Source organism: Rissa tridactyla, chromosome 1, assembly GCF_028500815.1.
Source record: "Rissa tridactyla isolate bRisTri1 chromosome 1, bRisTri1.patW.cur.20221130, whole genome shotgun sequence".
NCBI classification, from domain to species: domain Eukaryota; kingdom Metazoa; phylum Chordata; class Aves; order Charadriiformes; family Laridae; genus Rissa; species Rissa tridactyla.
Window position 1 is genome coordinate 198,938,850 of NC_071466.1, and position 17,506 is coordinate 198,956,355.

A 17,506-nucleotide genomic window follows, 5' to 3' on the forward strand; every position below is an offset into this window, starting at 1 on the left:
GGAAAAAATATTGATGCTCATGTTAACTAAAAATAGAAAAATAATATGACAGTCAAACACCTAAACCCCTTGTTTGAACATGGTAATAAAAGGGTTTACTTTAATTGTCCATTGCTACTACTAATTTTCAATTGTAAAATACTTTTCATCTTCAAAGCATACCATATTAAGAAAGCCAATGTTTGGAAGCTTGTTCTAGTCAAGTTCACATTTCTAATAAGGTACCTTTTAATAATCAGGATAATTAACCAGTGGTAGAAATTACTTGGGGATGTTATGTATTCTCCATCACTTCCAATCTTTAAATCAACACTGGATGGCATTTAAAGAGATACATTATGTTTTACACAGAAATTATGAGCTCAGTGCAGAAATTAGTGCATGATTTGTCTGCTGTAGAAAAGGTTAGAATAGATTATCATAATATTTCCTTCTGGGTTTAAAATATATAATCTAAAAATAATTAGGTGTTGTTCAATCTTAATTCTTAATTAGGATATTCAACATGAATTGCTGAGCAGAACGCCCAAGTAAGATTAAGACTGAAAAAAATTCAAGTTAGATTACTGTTTTCAGATTTTAGGATTCTACCTTATCATGGTTAATGTCAATGCCTGAAAATATTTTGTTATAGTGAGTTTTTTGTTCTTTATGAAACCTCTAATGCTTAATATGCTTGCTTATTAATGTGGAGTTATTTTATTTATTTCAATATATTTTTAAAGTGCCCTTCCCCACAACATTATACGTAGGAAAGGCAGTCATTGTTGGTTCTAGTAAATACAATAGCTTCATTTTTTAAAGACTTAATAAAACTGATCCAAATGATGGCCCAAATCCAGGAAATTTTTTCCTGATCTACCAGCTGAAGGAAAACAGGAAACAATGGCACAAGGCTTCTAAATCTACAACACTTTATTCCAAGTACATGGCACACAGATGCTGGTCACCTCTTTGTAAAAAAATAGTTCCTACTTTCAGAGAAGAAAAGAGAATTCTGTTTATCCTGTTGACACAATTCATATCCATATAATGGTTTATGCTAAAAATGCCTGTATTCTCATTTTTCAGAGAAGACTATAAAACCACAGCAACAGAGCTTTAGCAATTATTCATTCCAGAGATCTAAAAAATATTCTTTCTAGCTGTACAGATTCCTTTTTAGTTCTAAAAAAGAGAAAAAAATAATATTTGTGCTCTATCTTGTCAGTGGTTTCCCACAAGAATTTACAGGTCAGGTCAGCTACCAGCTAAAACTAATTATACCTGACTTTATCGGTATGGTATTCAAAGTTGTATAAATTACATTTCTAAAGGAAAGCCAATGAGTCCCACAGGTATGAAAACAAAAAACATTAAAATGTTTACAATGCCTATTGGAAAGAATGATAGTAAGATAACATCCCTGCTCATGATACTGTAGTCATGTTTGCATAGTCTCCAATGTAAGATCTGTTTTTAGAGGTTTATCTTCTGACTGTTAAAACCAAGATAAAAGAGGGAAAGAAAGGCCTCAGATAGATTAAAAAAAATAATATTTTTTGCTTTGGGCCTATGCGTAAAGAAGGAGGGAAGAAGAAATGAAGTTATATGGGACAATTCTGAGTTATAAAAAAAGCACTTTACTTTTTACAAAGTTGCTTCAAGTAGTTATTCGCTCCCTAATGGCAAGTGGAACTCCCTAAAATGAGTCGAAAAATCATTTTTCCTGTAATGTATTCTTCAATGCAGTTACGTTCTTTTCCTTTATACAAGTTTGAAAAGCTTTAAGAAATTACTTGTCAGAAATTATGAGTTGCTTTACTTCAAGCGTAGGTATACTTTTAAGGATAGGTTATTTTGTCTTTGTTTTACGTCATATATATACCATGGAAATGTCACCTATATTCTCACTCCCACTTGTTAATGGAGACCTGTACAGTAGTATATTGTGTTGGCTTTGGGGCAGTCATGGTGATTTTAATTCAAATCTCTGCATAATACAGTCCAGAAAATTTTCTTATTTAAAATTTCTTTGAAGTAAAATGGATTGAAAATTCACTACAAACAGTGTTGAATTTTTCCTCTGCTTAATTACACTCAGTGATAAAAATTTACATTTCATTGCTACCCTGAAATTTGGGTAGCCTTTGGATTTTGTTATTCCTTTATGTGCTAGGCTAAAGAGCCCTCTATCATACATTTTCTATTCCCTAAGTGAGTATTTATAAACTTTGAATCAAGTCATGACTTAACTGTCTCTGTCGAGTTAAATATATTTAGATCTTAGAATCTCTGGCTACATAGCTGGCATGCTTTCCAGTCCTCTGATCATTCATATGTGGCTGTTCAAAGAATATTTTCCTTAGGTTATCAACATATTTCTGGAATTGTCAGTATTAGAACTGGACTCACTTTTTCAGGAAGCTCTAATTGGTATTTTTCTGTTTATTCATCCAAGGCTTTTTTTGTCATTGATGAGTACTCAGAACACTGTTAAGATTAGTTCCATTTCATCGCTGGTTATGCTACACTACTCTTTACAAGTACTTTTTTTTTTACAACTACCAGTAAATTTTTATTCAGTGAAGAACTTTTTTAATCAACCTATCAGAATGTTTCAAATATGTTGTTTTGCATATGTTTAAATAATTTACATTTAAAAAAATCCTAATTTTTGATACAAATGTTGTTACAATGTATCGTTGTTTCATTAAAAATGTTATTTGTCTAGCAGACTATTTTCTGCAAATGTTGACTGTTTAATTTCCTATTAAATTATTCATTAATTGACTGTGGCTTTTTTAAAATGCATCTCCACCAAGTCGTCTGCAACTTCCTGTGCCACAAGACTTAATGATGCTAAATGTTAATGTGAAAATGATTGTTCAGAGAACTTCTTGATCTCCTCTTTTGTGACTGTAGGATGAAGCTTGTACTCCAGTCCTGGTAGCTGGAATTTAAGCTATATTTTAAATCATTGTTGTAATGGAAATGAATTCATTATTATTAGGCTAATTAAATTATACGTTTTTACAAAAATATATAGAAATGTTTTTAAACATGTCTTTTGTAATTATACACCTCCACTATTAAAGAAGTAAAGACTGAGGAAACATATGGTTAACTGTATTTATTTTCTCTGTATACATTATGTTAGACAAGGGTGACAAGTGTAGATCAAGGTGGAGAGTATAAACACTTCTGGCTTGTTACAGTATTGGCATCATCAGTAAAACCAGTGGACTGTATGAAAATCCAGATCTCATTCAAATAGCCATATTGTAAGTAGTCAAGTCAGGGATATTTGGGGAAAACGTGGCAGAAAAACACCTTCCTTTTTGAGGATCCATGTAAAGCCCAGACATAGTTGAAAAGCTTGGACTCAAGAAAACAAGAGGACTTCATATCTCAAAGCAAACATGCTTTGTTTGTACCATATTTGGTTTGGTCAGTGCCAGGACTCATATAAAGCCCAGTGTAATCTTAAAACTTGACTCTGGACATCCCTGATGTCTGTGTAACAGGCAGCACTGGGAACCTTTTAAGGAGTGTTTCCAAACCACTGCATTTATCTGTTACTGATCGTGTCATAAGAGCAGATGGGATACACGTACACAATAGCTTGAGCTTGGTGACACTGAAGGCGATATGCGGTAAAAGCTACTTAAAGCTGAATGAGTCCCTGAGGTGCCCACTTTTTGATCCCCTTTCAGGTGTGCTAGGCAGTTGGCCCTATGTCTAGCTCTGGGTAGACTTGGAAAACCTGACCTTGAGCCTTCTCTTTATGACAAGGTAGATGCACTTAGTGTGTCCTAAAGGAAAGGATGCAATACAGAGACGACCACAATCTACTAGAAAGCTGGACTGTTGCACAGTAAAGCAAAAAAAGCGTGGGCATTGAAAAGCACCACAGTGAATTAGAGAAACTCCATCAGTTTGAGTAAGCCCTGAAACAAAACTTCTGTTTAGATTTCTCCAGAGATAAGGTTCAGCCCACCTTTTACATGGCCTTGCACAGAAATAGTGTAATTCCACCCTGGCACACTGTGGAGAAAGAACAATTCATTTACTGAATGTAAGTTCTCTTTTTTGCTTGAGAAAAATCTGTGGGTGTGTCACATTTTTGTGCTCTGGTGTAATATGTGCACAAACTTATTTAGACCCAAGCAATGTGAGTGTAATTAAAATGTATTTTCTATTATTATTCTCATCACTCAGACTTGATCAGTTGATGTTATTGGAAACCAAATATGGATGGCTTGAATCATTTAATAATCTGATCAATGAGCTGAGAGAGAGATTCTTGATGTAAGTGGTTTACAAATCCATTTAATACTAGGCAATATCCTTATGACTAAGGAACTCTGTCGCAGCAAAGAAAGCAGAAGGAGGAGTTAGGTACACTGCAAGCCAGGCAAACCGAAAAACCTTGTCTGTTTGGTCCTTTGCTAATCAGTGCCTCCCTCTCCTGCTCTATAAACACACACACCCAAATACAGGTATTTATAAAAAGTGGGACAGAGATGCACTCCAGATCTTACAATCAAGACACAGACTACCCTTATATTCCTAAAAGACCAAGCAGCAGGGAAAAAGGCAGCCTGTATAAAGCTTACCTTTACAATTAACAATTTTCTAAGACACTTATAAGTTGCCTTTTGCAATTCTTACCGACTTTTCTCAGGTAGACAAATTAACATGCAAGGCAACTGTTTATTACATTTCAGGTAATAGTAAGTACTGCATGTAGTGTGTGCAAAAAAAGTAGACTATCTCCAGTAGTAAGTATATATTTGGTTTGTATTATGTTGTAAAGATACGATTCTCTGTTTTCTGTTTATGACCATTAAACCCCTTATGTTTTTGATTAAATAAAAAATACCAAGATTTATACCTTGCGGCTGTGCTTCGTGGGGTGTTTTAAAGGGATTGAATTCAGTTTTTCCAATAATTGCTACTTATATTTTGCAATAGCAATATGAACCCAGTCTGTTATAAAGACCTTTGATTTTAAGGTCTCTGTCCTATGACTGGATTCATGCCAGCAAATTCATGTCCATCCCTCCTGATTTCATGTATAACCTGAATGTCTAAACTGAGATGCACCCAACAGAGTAAGACCATTAACTAGAAGGGGGGAGGCAGAGGTGAATTATAGGATCCAATGGAATCAACAGTAAAAATTCCAGTGCTGCTCTGTCACTCGGTATGGTCATGCAGTTCTTTTTGAAAAGAAGAGTATGGGTTTGCTAAACATTTTCAACTAAAGACTTCTAGTTTGTGAACTTCAGTTAAGAAAGGGGAAATGATACAATATTTACTATGTTGATCCAAAGCCTATTGTCATTAAAAGCATATTAATAATAAAATGAATTCTGTCACTTTTCTAATTATACACTTTAAGAAGGCAAGGATGTGATTTTTGTCAAATATTTAGCCTAAGCATGCTTGAAAATTGCTCTGAATTCTCCTTCCTTTTTCTGAGCACTTCATGATGCTTGTTATTGCAGCTAAATATGTAGTCTATACTAATAATAACATTTTTTCTACCAGTTAGTTAAAATTCTACTGCTACTGGACCTTTCTCTGGGGAGGACACTATTCAGAAAAACCTGAAGCTACCTCATGTTAAAGAGATAACTCTACTCAATATATCCACTTCAGTTCCCCCAATAAAAAAGACAATATGTTAATAAGTATCACTTGAGAATAAAAATTGAAATAATCACTTATGAATTTATCCACAGCTGACAGCTTTATTAATCTCTGTAGCTGCTGTCATTTGATAAAGAACAACATATAATAAAAACTCTGCAAATTACCTAATTAGGCATTCTGCGGCAGAAGCTCTGCTATTATAACAGCCAGTAATCAGGTAAAAAACCAAAACAATAACATTTGTCTTGGAAAGGAACAGCTCTTTGAGAATCTTCTCCATTTATGATGATCTATCTACAAACCAATGAAAGAATACTGACTTATAGTCAATGGCAATATTCTGGCATGTACCTATTATTAATAATAGATGAAGAAGAATCCTTATGCTTGATAGGAAGTCCCTCTTCCAAAAATACCCTGGTGCACATTTGTTAGAGCATGCACAGAAATGTATCCCAGAACCTGCGAGCACTCTTCTCCAGGAGGGGACGCAGGACTTGGAGGGGTTAGTTTATTTGTAGACCTACATGACTTTCTTCATTCTGTTCTTTCTAAGAGACCTAACTAATTTCAATAGAGTTGACTCCAGTGGAAAGCTTTCCCGTGTAATTCCTTCCAAACACTAATGATGCTTGAATCAGTCATGTAAGGGTATTTATTTGCTTACAATGCATTTTGGTAAAAGAAGTGGATATGAAAATAATATGCATAATAACATGGTTAACAGAAAATCCAGAAAAAAGTACAACATTTATTAGAATATTAGCAGATGACAAAATATATTACAAAAAAGATAATTCATATTCATGTATAATGTCTGAAATATTAACATCTATGATGTTATCATCTTATGATGATAACATATTAACATCTATGATTATATTAACATCTATGATTAATCATATTAACATCTATGATTCTATGATCTGAACATTTTTTATCAAAAATAAATAAATTTTATATCTTGGATTGATTCTTTTAATTTTCTTGGTCAAGAAGAAAATCATTGCAATGGGCATTTTGGGAAAATTTTGAATTTGATAGATAAATTTCAATTTTAATGAAATCACATTTCCATAGAGGGTGGGTTTTAAAAATAAAAAAAATAAAAAAAATAATTTGACTGTAACCAGTGAAATGTTTTCATCACCATCCCTTCCACTGTCCCAGTCTTAAAGGGTGATCTTTTCTTTTCTGCGTTTGTTTCCAAGTCTGTTTCCACACTTGTTCACGCATTTCTCTTTGATATAACTGTGGACCTCTATTTCAAGCTTAGTTTAGTTAAAATCTTAAGTGTATTGGATGATTGATTGGCTTGCTGGACCTAAGTCTACCATGAAAATTGGCATGACCTGACCTTGCAATGTTCTATCTCTCTGCCCTGTCATAGCAATTTGAATGAGACACGTATTTTAATAGTCATTTATACTGTTCCCAAATGCCAAGCCCAGGCAGCTTGGCTGTGTCCTTTACAATTATGAGCTGAATCACTTCCTTCTGCTGAGGAATGGCTTTTACGCTATGCTATAACCTGATTTTGCTGTATTTCCCTGCCTTTCAGAGTAAGAGTGAGAAACACACATATCATATCAATTATAACTTTATTCTCCCATCCCTCCTCCTCCCAGTCTTATACTTTATGGTTTGATTTTTACACTGTTGGTGTCTGGGCTGTTAGAAAAGTTAAAGGTTCCAGATTCTGCCTCTCCCTTTCTTGTGCACAGCGCTAACATGGAGCTTCCTTTTCTCCAGTGTCTCCAGAAAGGTTTTATACCAAATTGAATAGCAAGCTAGGAAGAAAGCCACCCATTTCCTTTGCCCTTGGAAGTGTTGAGAGAAGATATTGAATGAAAGTTTTAATTATGGTTCCTTCCTAGCCAGAAATTCTGTGTTATGCATAAGAAGGCTGAATAAAATAATACTGCCTATAACAATTATTTGTTCTATTGATATATCCCCTTTACAGTGTATTTCCTCCTGATAGACCCATTTAGGTGGCCTCTATGAGAAGAGGCTGGGGCTGCCCCGTCCTGGACACCTGGCTCCAATGGACGCACCACAGGGCACAGCTGAGTCCCTCGGCCAAGACGGTGGCACATCTGGGAAGATGTGTTTAAGAAAGGGTAGAAAACATCACACAGGCAGAGGAAGAGAGAACAAAAATAGTGACAAACAGCAGAGGGAACAGTAAAGTCAGAGAAGGAGGAGGCACTCCATGGCAGCGCAGGGTTTCCCCATGGCCTGGGGGAACCTGTCCCCAAAGCAGGTTTATCCTAATGTTTGTTCCATCTATCTTTTCCTGAGAAAATACCAGCGGTGGTCAACCTGAAGTATTTTAGTACCCACATATGTTGAATGAACAGGATTGAAAAGCATGAAAGAGAATGAAAATTTTGTGGGATCTGAAAGGAAAGTATTCTTGAAAGAGAGTAGTTAAAAGTCTGACAATTCCCAGTGCCTACAGCAACAAAAATAACGGAGTGAAATGGCAGTTCTTGTTGTATCATACAGTCATTATCAGCTCTACGTGGGCGCTGTGTGAAGGTCCAGGAAGCAGGATCCCTTCTGAAAACTCTAGACATGCTGAGACAGTGTCCACACAACAGGTCCTTTTTGTACAGGATGAATTCATTAATCAGCAGGAGATGTCTCATGCACAGAGTGAACAAAGGGACTCAGCAATCAGAATTTCTGAAGAAAACTTATTCTTGAAAATGCTCTCACGATTGATTTGTAATGATTATGTCTTCCTATTACTGACCTTTTAGGCATCCACATAATGTGTCCTCTGACTTATGTTTGAGCTGACTCCTGGAAATAAGGCTGATTGTTTATGCCGTTTCTGAGTAAAACTTTGACCTTTACTGAAAGATTGCATACATTTGAGTGTTCCCTGTTTCCCACTCTGCCACAGTACAATGCTTTGTTTATTTCTCTCCAGGTCACATTAGAATGAAATGTGCTGTCATCAGAAGCCATGAAGTACATCATAAAATGCCACATGTTGACCCTAGCAGTAATGGATGCAACTCCATGATTTCAGCAGTGGTGTCCTTGCTCAGACCAGAGTTGGAATTTGGTGCCTTGAAATATTAAGAAAAAATGTCTCATAAACAATTAAACAAATAAAGACGAAAACAACAACTTAAAGATAAAATTCAAGTGTGAAGTTAAAATAAATGACAGAAGTCCAGTAAGCCTCTCTGTAAACCTCTGAACCAAGATGCCAATTTCTTAAAAAAATAAAGAAATATAACTGAAAGGAACTCAGAAGACACTAAATTTTGTTTTCTTCAGTAAAACTGAACTCAGCTCAGGGGTGTATATGTAAGCATAGATAGGAAAGTAAAGTTTAAAACTTTGTAACAAAAGAGAAGGTGGGAGATATTTGAATGTACAAGACTATTATTAAGTTGCAGGCTAAGACTAGAGTCCTGAATGTATAAATAAAAATAAGCCACTGGTGCAGAAAGAAATCTATATGATGCAATTTAATTAAAATAGTTGATTATCCACTGAAATTATATTAGCTAAAAACTTGGACATTATTAAAAGATCTTACCTATGCTTCCAAAACATTTAAGAAAAATCCTGAAGCTGCAAAGATTTTTGCAGGATTTACTTCTTCAAAGATGTGATCTTTGTGGATAATGAGGACTGAAGCCCTACTTTCAAGCGTTGTGACTTTCATGTGTGCCAACACAAATTTAGATCAGTTAACATACATTAAATTAATGTAGACAATAAACCACGTGTAAAAGTGGATCTTGATGACAGAGTGTGTTTGCTGGCTTACAGCCCCATGCTTAGAAGTTTATTGTAACTGTAATTCTCCAGAAAGAATGTCCAGCTAACTGTTCAGGCTATTAACTTGCATGTATAAAGCGCAAATGCTTCAGCAGAAGTCCTCCACTAACACATCGGGGTTGTACATAGGTGGCGCAAGTGTGCGGGATGTACAGAAGAGACTATGTTTCAGCATGGGCTTTCTTGGCAAGCATTAGGGAGTGGGAGAGGATCTGAAATGTAGTAGTCACAATTCATTTAATCACAGGACCGCTTTCTGGTGTAACATAATTCAGTATAAACTGGTATGACTCCACTGCTGTCAATTAAGAAATTAGTGCAAAGGTTCCACAAGAACATGAGGAAATACTGTTATTAATAAGCTGAATTAAATCTGATAATGAGAATGGCTACTCTGCTTCTAACAGTATGATTTGTTGATCCAGGCCTAAGGACAAACTTTATAGAAACATACGATGGGATTTCTACATAGAATTGTTATCAGCGGTATTTTATGAAGCAGAAGAACTGTCAGGGATCACATTTTATATTCTTAACTTATAAAAATGGACATTCTGGACAAGTTAATGAATGAATGATTAAAGGCAGTAATAAACTAACAAAGCATAGTCATATTTTTAACAACACTTTTCTTGACCTCTTTATTACATGAGCCTGGCACAAACTTAGATGTAGAAAAAAAGTTTTATTTAACAGAAAAAGTGACTTTATTACCAGAAATGTTAATATTTTAGAGGCATAGCACCCCTCTTGTTTTACAACCATTATCAAGTATTTATGTCTTGACACTTACCTAAATTGTTCTGTTAATGCAAAAATTTACATTATCATAGAATCATAGAATCATAGAATCTTCATGGTTGAAAGGGACCTTTGAGATCATCAAGTCCAACCATATACACACAACCCCCCCCCCCCCAATCTCTGTCACTAGAGCATGCCCTGAAGTGCCAAATCTACACATCTCTTAAACACCTCTAGGGATGGTGACTCAGCCACCTCCCTGGGCAGGCTGTTCCAGTGTCTGACCACTCTTTCAGTAAAGTAATTCTTCCTAATATCTAATCTAAACCTCCCCTGCCGCAGCTTCAAACCATTTCCTCTGGTCCTGTCATTATTCACCTGGGAGAAGAGGCCAACACCCACCTCTCTCCAACCTCCTTTCAGGTAGTTGTAGAGGGCAATGAGGTCTCCCCTCAGCCTCCTCTTCTCCAAGCTAAACATGCCCAGTTCCCTCAGCCTCTCCTCATATGACCTGGTCTCCAGACCCCTCACCAGCCTGGTAACTCTCCTCTGGACACGCTCCAGCACTTCCATGTCCCTCTTGTACGGAGGGGCCCAGAACTGAACAGAGCACTCGAGGTGAGACCTCACCAGTGCTGAGTACAGAGGCACGATCACTTCCCTACTTTAAACAGTGTGTTATCTCATTAAGTTCATGATGAAAGTGACAAAACTGTCAGCACCGTACTGTAGTTTTTTATTGTATTGTACAATTCATGGCTTAATTTGTTAAATTATAAAAGAGATATATATGCAATGATCACAAATATCAAGTTGATTAAAGTAGGAAGTTCATCTTATGGTACCCAAATCTAGTAAGTTAAAAAATTAGGAACTTTAAGTATACAAGTTTCCATGGATTTATGTTATATTTTCCTGGATTTTCCTTATATTTTTGTTACTTTAGAGTTCAATATTTCTTCCTGGGAAAACTGAAATGGTGTTATTTTTGTAGTGATTTATATCTGCCTACAAGTAATGAGTGTTTGCATCTTTATGTCTGGCTTTAAATATGGAGAGATATGACAAAAAAAGCCATTTGATTAATTGACTGACCAATCCTAAAGGTGGGGTGTCTTTTTTGTTTCTTTTAGTAGGGTAAACCATGTTTTTCAGGAGAAAAAATAGCTTCTTTTTGACCACTGTTTGAGTGTCGGATCAAGAATGCCCATTTTGCACCGCAGATGCATTATACAAATGTTGTTGGTGAGATCACTCAGTAGTAAGTGTTCCCCAGCAAGTCTAAGGAGCCATAATATCACTTTTACAAATATAAGCAACGTTGCATTTTTCCTATTAACTATATCATAATGAAATTATTTTGTTCTGTTCTTGTCCTACAAAGGTAGGATCATTGTCTACCAAAATCTCTGAATTTAAAAAAACAAACACAAAACCACTGAATTTTTGTGTTTTCCAACACTCACGACAGGGAGTCTCTTAACCTTTCTTACAAGTCAGCCAATACTTTCTTGACTCTTCTGAGTTATTCATAGCTGCTTCCTCAAAAAATTGGTGTAGCTGTGCAATTGTTATACCTATATAATAGAACTGTAGACATTCAATAAGTGTCATTCAATAAGTATACATGAGAAAGGTACTCCATTTGTTTATAATACAGCTGACAAGCATCACTTTGTTCCCTAACATGGAGGACCATGTTCCACGGTAAATAAAGTCTTCCCTAAACACTGATTTAAATTCAGCACAGACCATGATTTTGGCTTCCGTTATCTTCACCTTTATCCACTTGTTCCTCTTCCCTGTGTGCTTGCCCTTGTCAACCTTTTCTGGGCTGTGTCTAATTCGACTCAAGAGTTCCTTGAGGCAGAGACATGCTATTGTTAGTAAACTTCCATGAGCCGTATCTGCCTATGGTCCTGGGCAAACACAGCAAACGTCCTATAACATAATCTCCTCCTAAACTGCATATAACTTCCAACAGAAGTGGAAATCATAGAATCATAGAATCATTTAGGTTGGAAAAGACCCTTGGGATCATCGAGTCCAACCATCATCTCCACTCTACAAAGTTCTCCCTTGCACCATATCCCCTAACACCACATCTAAACGAGTCTTAAACACGTTCAGAGATGGTGACTCCACCACCTCCCTGGGCAGCCTATTCTAGTGTCTAACCACGCTTTCTGTGACGAATATGCTCCCATATTCTGTGAAGAATATTCCCATCATATATTTGATGGGAATAGGTTTTTGCTGTAGGTTGAAGCAACAATTCAAGATGACTAAAAATTCAAGAACAGGAAAAAATTACAGTGTAGTTATGCTCCCATGTAAAAAATAGAAGGGAAAGTATATACATATATAAAAGAATAATAAACTATATATTAACCTCAGTGAGAAGAGTATTGCAGAAAACCCTTTTCAGACTCTACATGCACTTCTGCATACTCTATTTGTGGGACTGTTGGCTTTCTGGCACTGACATTCTGGAGTCGTCCCTGATGGCAGACAGCTAACACCTCTCCCAAATGAATCACGCGGCACCTGCTGCACTGGGCTCACCCCCCCTTGCAGCACAGCCCCTGGTGGTGTTGCTCCCTGGCAGCCAGCTTGGACTAGGGCTGGGGAACTTGTCCTGGTGGGGGTGTCCCAGGTGACGTTGGTCAATGAAGTTATGGTCTGTTGGCACACTCAGGGACCTGATATCTGGCAAACCAGGCTGTATTGTTTCTGTTCCACATCAGAGGATAAGTTTACCAGTGGAAAACCAGCAGATGCTAATTTTTCAAAAGGTGAAATACCACCTCATCAGCTGTCAGTTGCTTCAGTGCATATGGTGGTAGCCAGAATTGGGTGAACCTCACTCAAGCATTTCACTGCAGGTATTCTTGTTCCCAAACCCAGCCTGGCTTAAGAGTACTAACTTGGATACACTTCTGTGCTTGAGCTGGGCATATGCAAGAAATGAGAAAATGATTTAAATAACTTAGAGTAATTTTTTAAAAAGATTAATTTAAAAAAAACCATCAATTTGGAGTCTAAACCATAGTTTCTAATGTCAGTGGAAAACCTGATATAGACATATATATACACACAAATTCCTTTTGACTGCAGTCAGCTTTGAATGTGACCTGTACCCCACAGACAGCGATATTTCATAATGTATGAACTACAGCAAGTTGAAAATAAATAAAACATTTTCCCAGGAAATACTTTTATGAACTGTAATAATCAAAAGGTTTCCTCTGACTTGCTATGTAACATATTGTCCTCGCTCACAACAAAATTGAAATTTAACTGAAGCATTGGCTGTATTAGACATGTATGATTTTTGTTCCCTCTTTGTCTTAAAGCAGGGACCTATATTCTAAGATTGCTTTCATATAGTATTAAAACTTTACCTAGAATAGCTTTAAAATAAGAAATAACTAAGTTTCCAGTAATGCTATCTCAGCTAAGTTATATAAACATAGGTTTTTCTTGTTCTTTGTCCATAAATGCATTTCCTTAAATGTTATTGCTCAGGCTATATGCACATATATATTCCTGGCTAGCAATTATCGTCATATCACACTTCTAATTATATCAGAAAATATCAAAGCTATATGCAACAGCCAAGGGCTTCTGTCTCTTGAAATGTCTGCAATTCACAGCAGCTTGCAAATTTTAAAGGCACAGGCTTAACACTGAATTAGTTTTATTTTAACACCGTCTATCTATCTGTTGTGTCCCCCCCAGCCCCCTTTTCTAATGAATTTGCTCCTTCAGGACATATACTTCTAAAATGCTGTGCACCTTCAAATCTTAGGAAAGTCAATTCCAGCCTTTGAATATCATTTTAACTTCTCTCTGTACTAGAACATGTGACTGTGACAAAGTGAAGCCTTAAACAAAATAACAAACAGCAATGCTAGTATGTGCTTGATTAAATTTCCTCGTGTCCTTGCTATTCTGGAGAAGGGCCAGTTATCTATACGAGAAAGTGAACATTTCAGTATTGAAGGGCAATATGAGGTCCACTTTCCCACCATTTCATGGTGGAGTGTATATGTTACAGTTTCAGCTGCCAGAAATTGTAGTCTCTTCAAAACAAGCAAGTGGTTAATATTGTGATTATTTCCAGGGACCTATAGTTTCCTTTGCTGATTGAGAAACTGCTCTAGAAATGGCCAGTACTGCAGGCTATAAAGCCTAGTCCAGTGAGTTGCCAAGGGTCTTCAGTTGCCGCTGAATTCATTATCATTCATTATCATTTAGGAGTGTTCAACAAGTCCTTGGCTTCACTAGCAGCTGTGAATTACTCGGGAAGCATTCCCTTGAATGGCCCAAAACTCTTCTTAATTTACCAGAACCACTTGGACACCCTGTTAATTTTGTTTAACACACATAGGTAGAGTAAGGAAAGTTACTGACTTTTGCGTGTTGATCAAGATTTCTCATTTGTTTGTTATCCAACCCGTGTTTGTTTATCTTGTTTAAGCACTACATTTTAATGAGAAAACTCCTCTTTTATTTTAAACTTTATTTTTATCTTATTTTTTCCTTCCTTGTTCCATGTCTTTATTCATCAAAAAGGAAGTTTTGTGTTCTGTTTCCAGTTTCTCAGTTTTGTATTTCTCCAGTCTCTTTCCGACTCCCTTCCATATTTTTGTTCTTTCTTCTGCTTCATATACTCATCACATCCTCTTTGCTGCTGACATATCCACAGACTGTCCTGCATTTGCTCATCTAGCCATGTTTTCATGCAGCTAATCTCTTTCTGACACTCTAAACCTAAAGACTCCTGCTTTCCTGCTATCTTCTTCTTTTTTTGCACACACTCTGAGATTCAGTCCGGTAGCTCCTTACAGGCAAGATAAGCTACAAAACTGTTGCTAAATGAATGAAAAGAAAAAAAAAATCCAAAATGTACCAAATGCCAAAGTACTCAGCTTTTGATAGTTTTTGCACCATGTCAGGGTCCTGTGCTCTGCATTGATAGTATTACCATCCTTTTCTGAACAGTAAGGAAGGACAATATCTGATGCAAGCATTATAGAAACTTCAACAAACACTGGTTAAAAAGGACTAATTAGAGTCAAATGACAAATGTAAACCATCTTTATTAACTAATTGGATAGTTTTATGGGGCAAGCAAATGGATTAGATAAGAGAAATATGGTAAATCTCATGGATCTCAGTGAAGTGATAGAAATTGTGTTACTTGAGGGAATGACCAGCAAAAGTGGAGAGAACAAACAGAACGGAAAGGCGGGAAAAAATTGACTGAAGAGGGTACTGGCACAGTGGATTGCTGCATTTGTGATAACAAATATTAAGATATTATGGTAGTTATGCTAACAAATATTATTTGTATGTCACCTTTTGAATATGGTATTGTATTAGATAATCAGAATATGAAAATAAGTGCACCAGTTTTGACACAGTTATCAAAACCCCAAATGCAGTCTTTGGGGTATTTAAAATATTCCAGGAATATTTTACAAGTTTTTCTACTATATATAGGGAATAATTAATACATAAGGAGATAGAGACTCCTTACCAAACTGCTGTGCTCAAATCTGATCAGCCAAGTTGAAGAAAGATTAATTAAAGGATATAAGCAATCTAGCTTGTCTGATGCAGTGGAAAGCACCTCTCTTGCTAGAACCCACTGGAAAGGCTTCATCTGCTTAATCTTCAGAGAAAGCTGAAATAAAACATGATCACAATTTTTTTTTCCCATAAGATTTTCAAGGGCCGTACATCTGGGCAATATGAAGAGGAGAGATATAAAAAAGCCATGTTTGCATGAAAACAAATGACACATACTAATCAAGAATAAATATATCGTGGAAGTATTAGAATGTTTTAATTATGACTATAAAAACAAGGAGAAAGGCTTAGAAAAAATTGATTTTAAGATTAAATTTGCTGTATTTCTGCACAGGCTTTTGTAATATGATAGGGAACAGTATTTGCTGACCTGAGAGGTCCTGTCCAGCTCAATATTCTCATGGGTTTTGCAAGATAATACAATACTGATTCTTTTCCCCAAAGCTGTAGATTTATTTTTCTTACTGCAGATTAGATCCGTGATAGATTATTTGCAATTGCTCATCCAGTTTGTATTGTGCCACCAGTTTTATCAAGGAAAAAACTGAAGTGTGAGCATAACTCTGAACAAAGCCTATTGTTCAAAGGGCATTATACTTTAAGTACAATGTCCACTGTGCCTTAGGAACAAAGTAAAATATTATCACTGGCCTGTATAAGCAGCATATTTTGACAGTTACTCAAACCTTGCCTTCTACAGAAAATCGTCAAGGGAGAAAAGTAACATGAAAACAGCTTAGTCTCAGAGGCTAAGAGTTCTGGTTGATCTTTTTCTGTTCCTACATAGACATCAAATCCAAGTGACATCCTCAGGAAATCCAGTGAAGGAAGCATTACATACCTCTAAAATCCACTGCTCAGCTATCTTTTGTTATAGTTGCAGCCATACAAACAAAATGTTAACTGAATGCAATATAACTGTATATTAAAATATTCAAGGATAAGCAATCTTATATTCCTAAACATTAAAATATCCTTAATTCTTCTGTATAAATTCCTACATTTTGAGAACTTTGGAAAATCATGGAAGATCCTCAAAAACTACAAAAGAAAAGTAATGATGTGTAATTTTTTTTGCAGTGCTTACAAATCATTTCGACAATTGGCAAACTCAAAATAGAAACCCTTACTTAGCTGCACAATATAAAGGAGTTCTCAATTTTGAGAGGTGATGCTGGATAGAATGAATCTCTCTGGGAATGAAAACAAATAATCAGCAAAGTATTTTTCAAAGAAATTACTCTTTTTTGCTATAGTATGCCGATTTTACAATAGAATTTTTACTTTGTCAGATTTAAGTTCAAAATAGTTCTCTTTGTATCCCCAAAAAGGGATATTGCTGAATACAGTGATTTCTTACAACACTACTATGTGGATACATTCTTTTTGTACAGGAACGGAAACATCTTTCTCCTATATGTGCCATTCAAGGGGGTATTTCTTGCACTGTATCACATCATCTCCAGCTGTCGATGCTGCAGGAGGACCCATTTGGAGCATTTGCCTTACTACCCTGCTGTAGAGGTAACACAATTAATGTTCTAAAAGTGAAGTGTGCTGGTCCTTTTTGTTTAAGATTCAGTGTCAGGGAGTCAGAAAGGATCTACAGTGCTGCTTTGGAAATATAAATGACGTCGATATGATGGGAGGGTGGGATAAGATGTGGAATAATGAAGGACAGGAAGAGAGTTAAATTGCTTTTTGTCCCCTATCATAT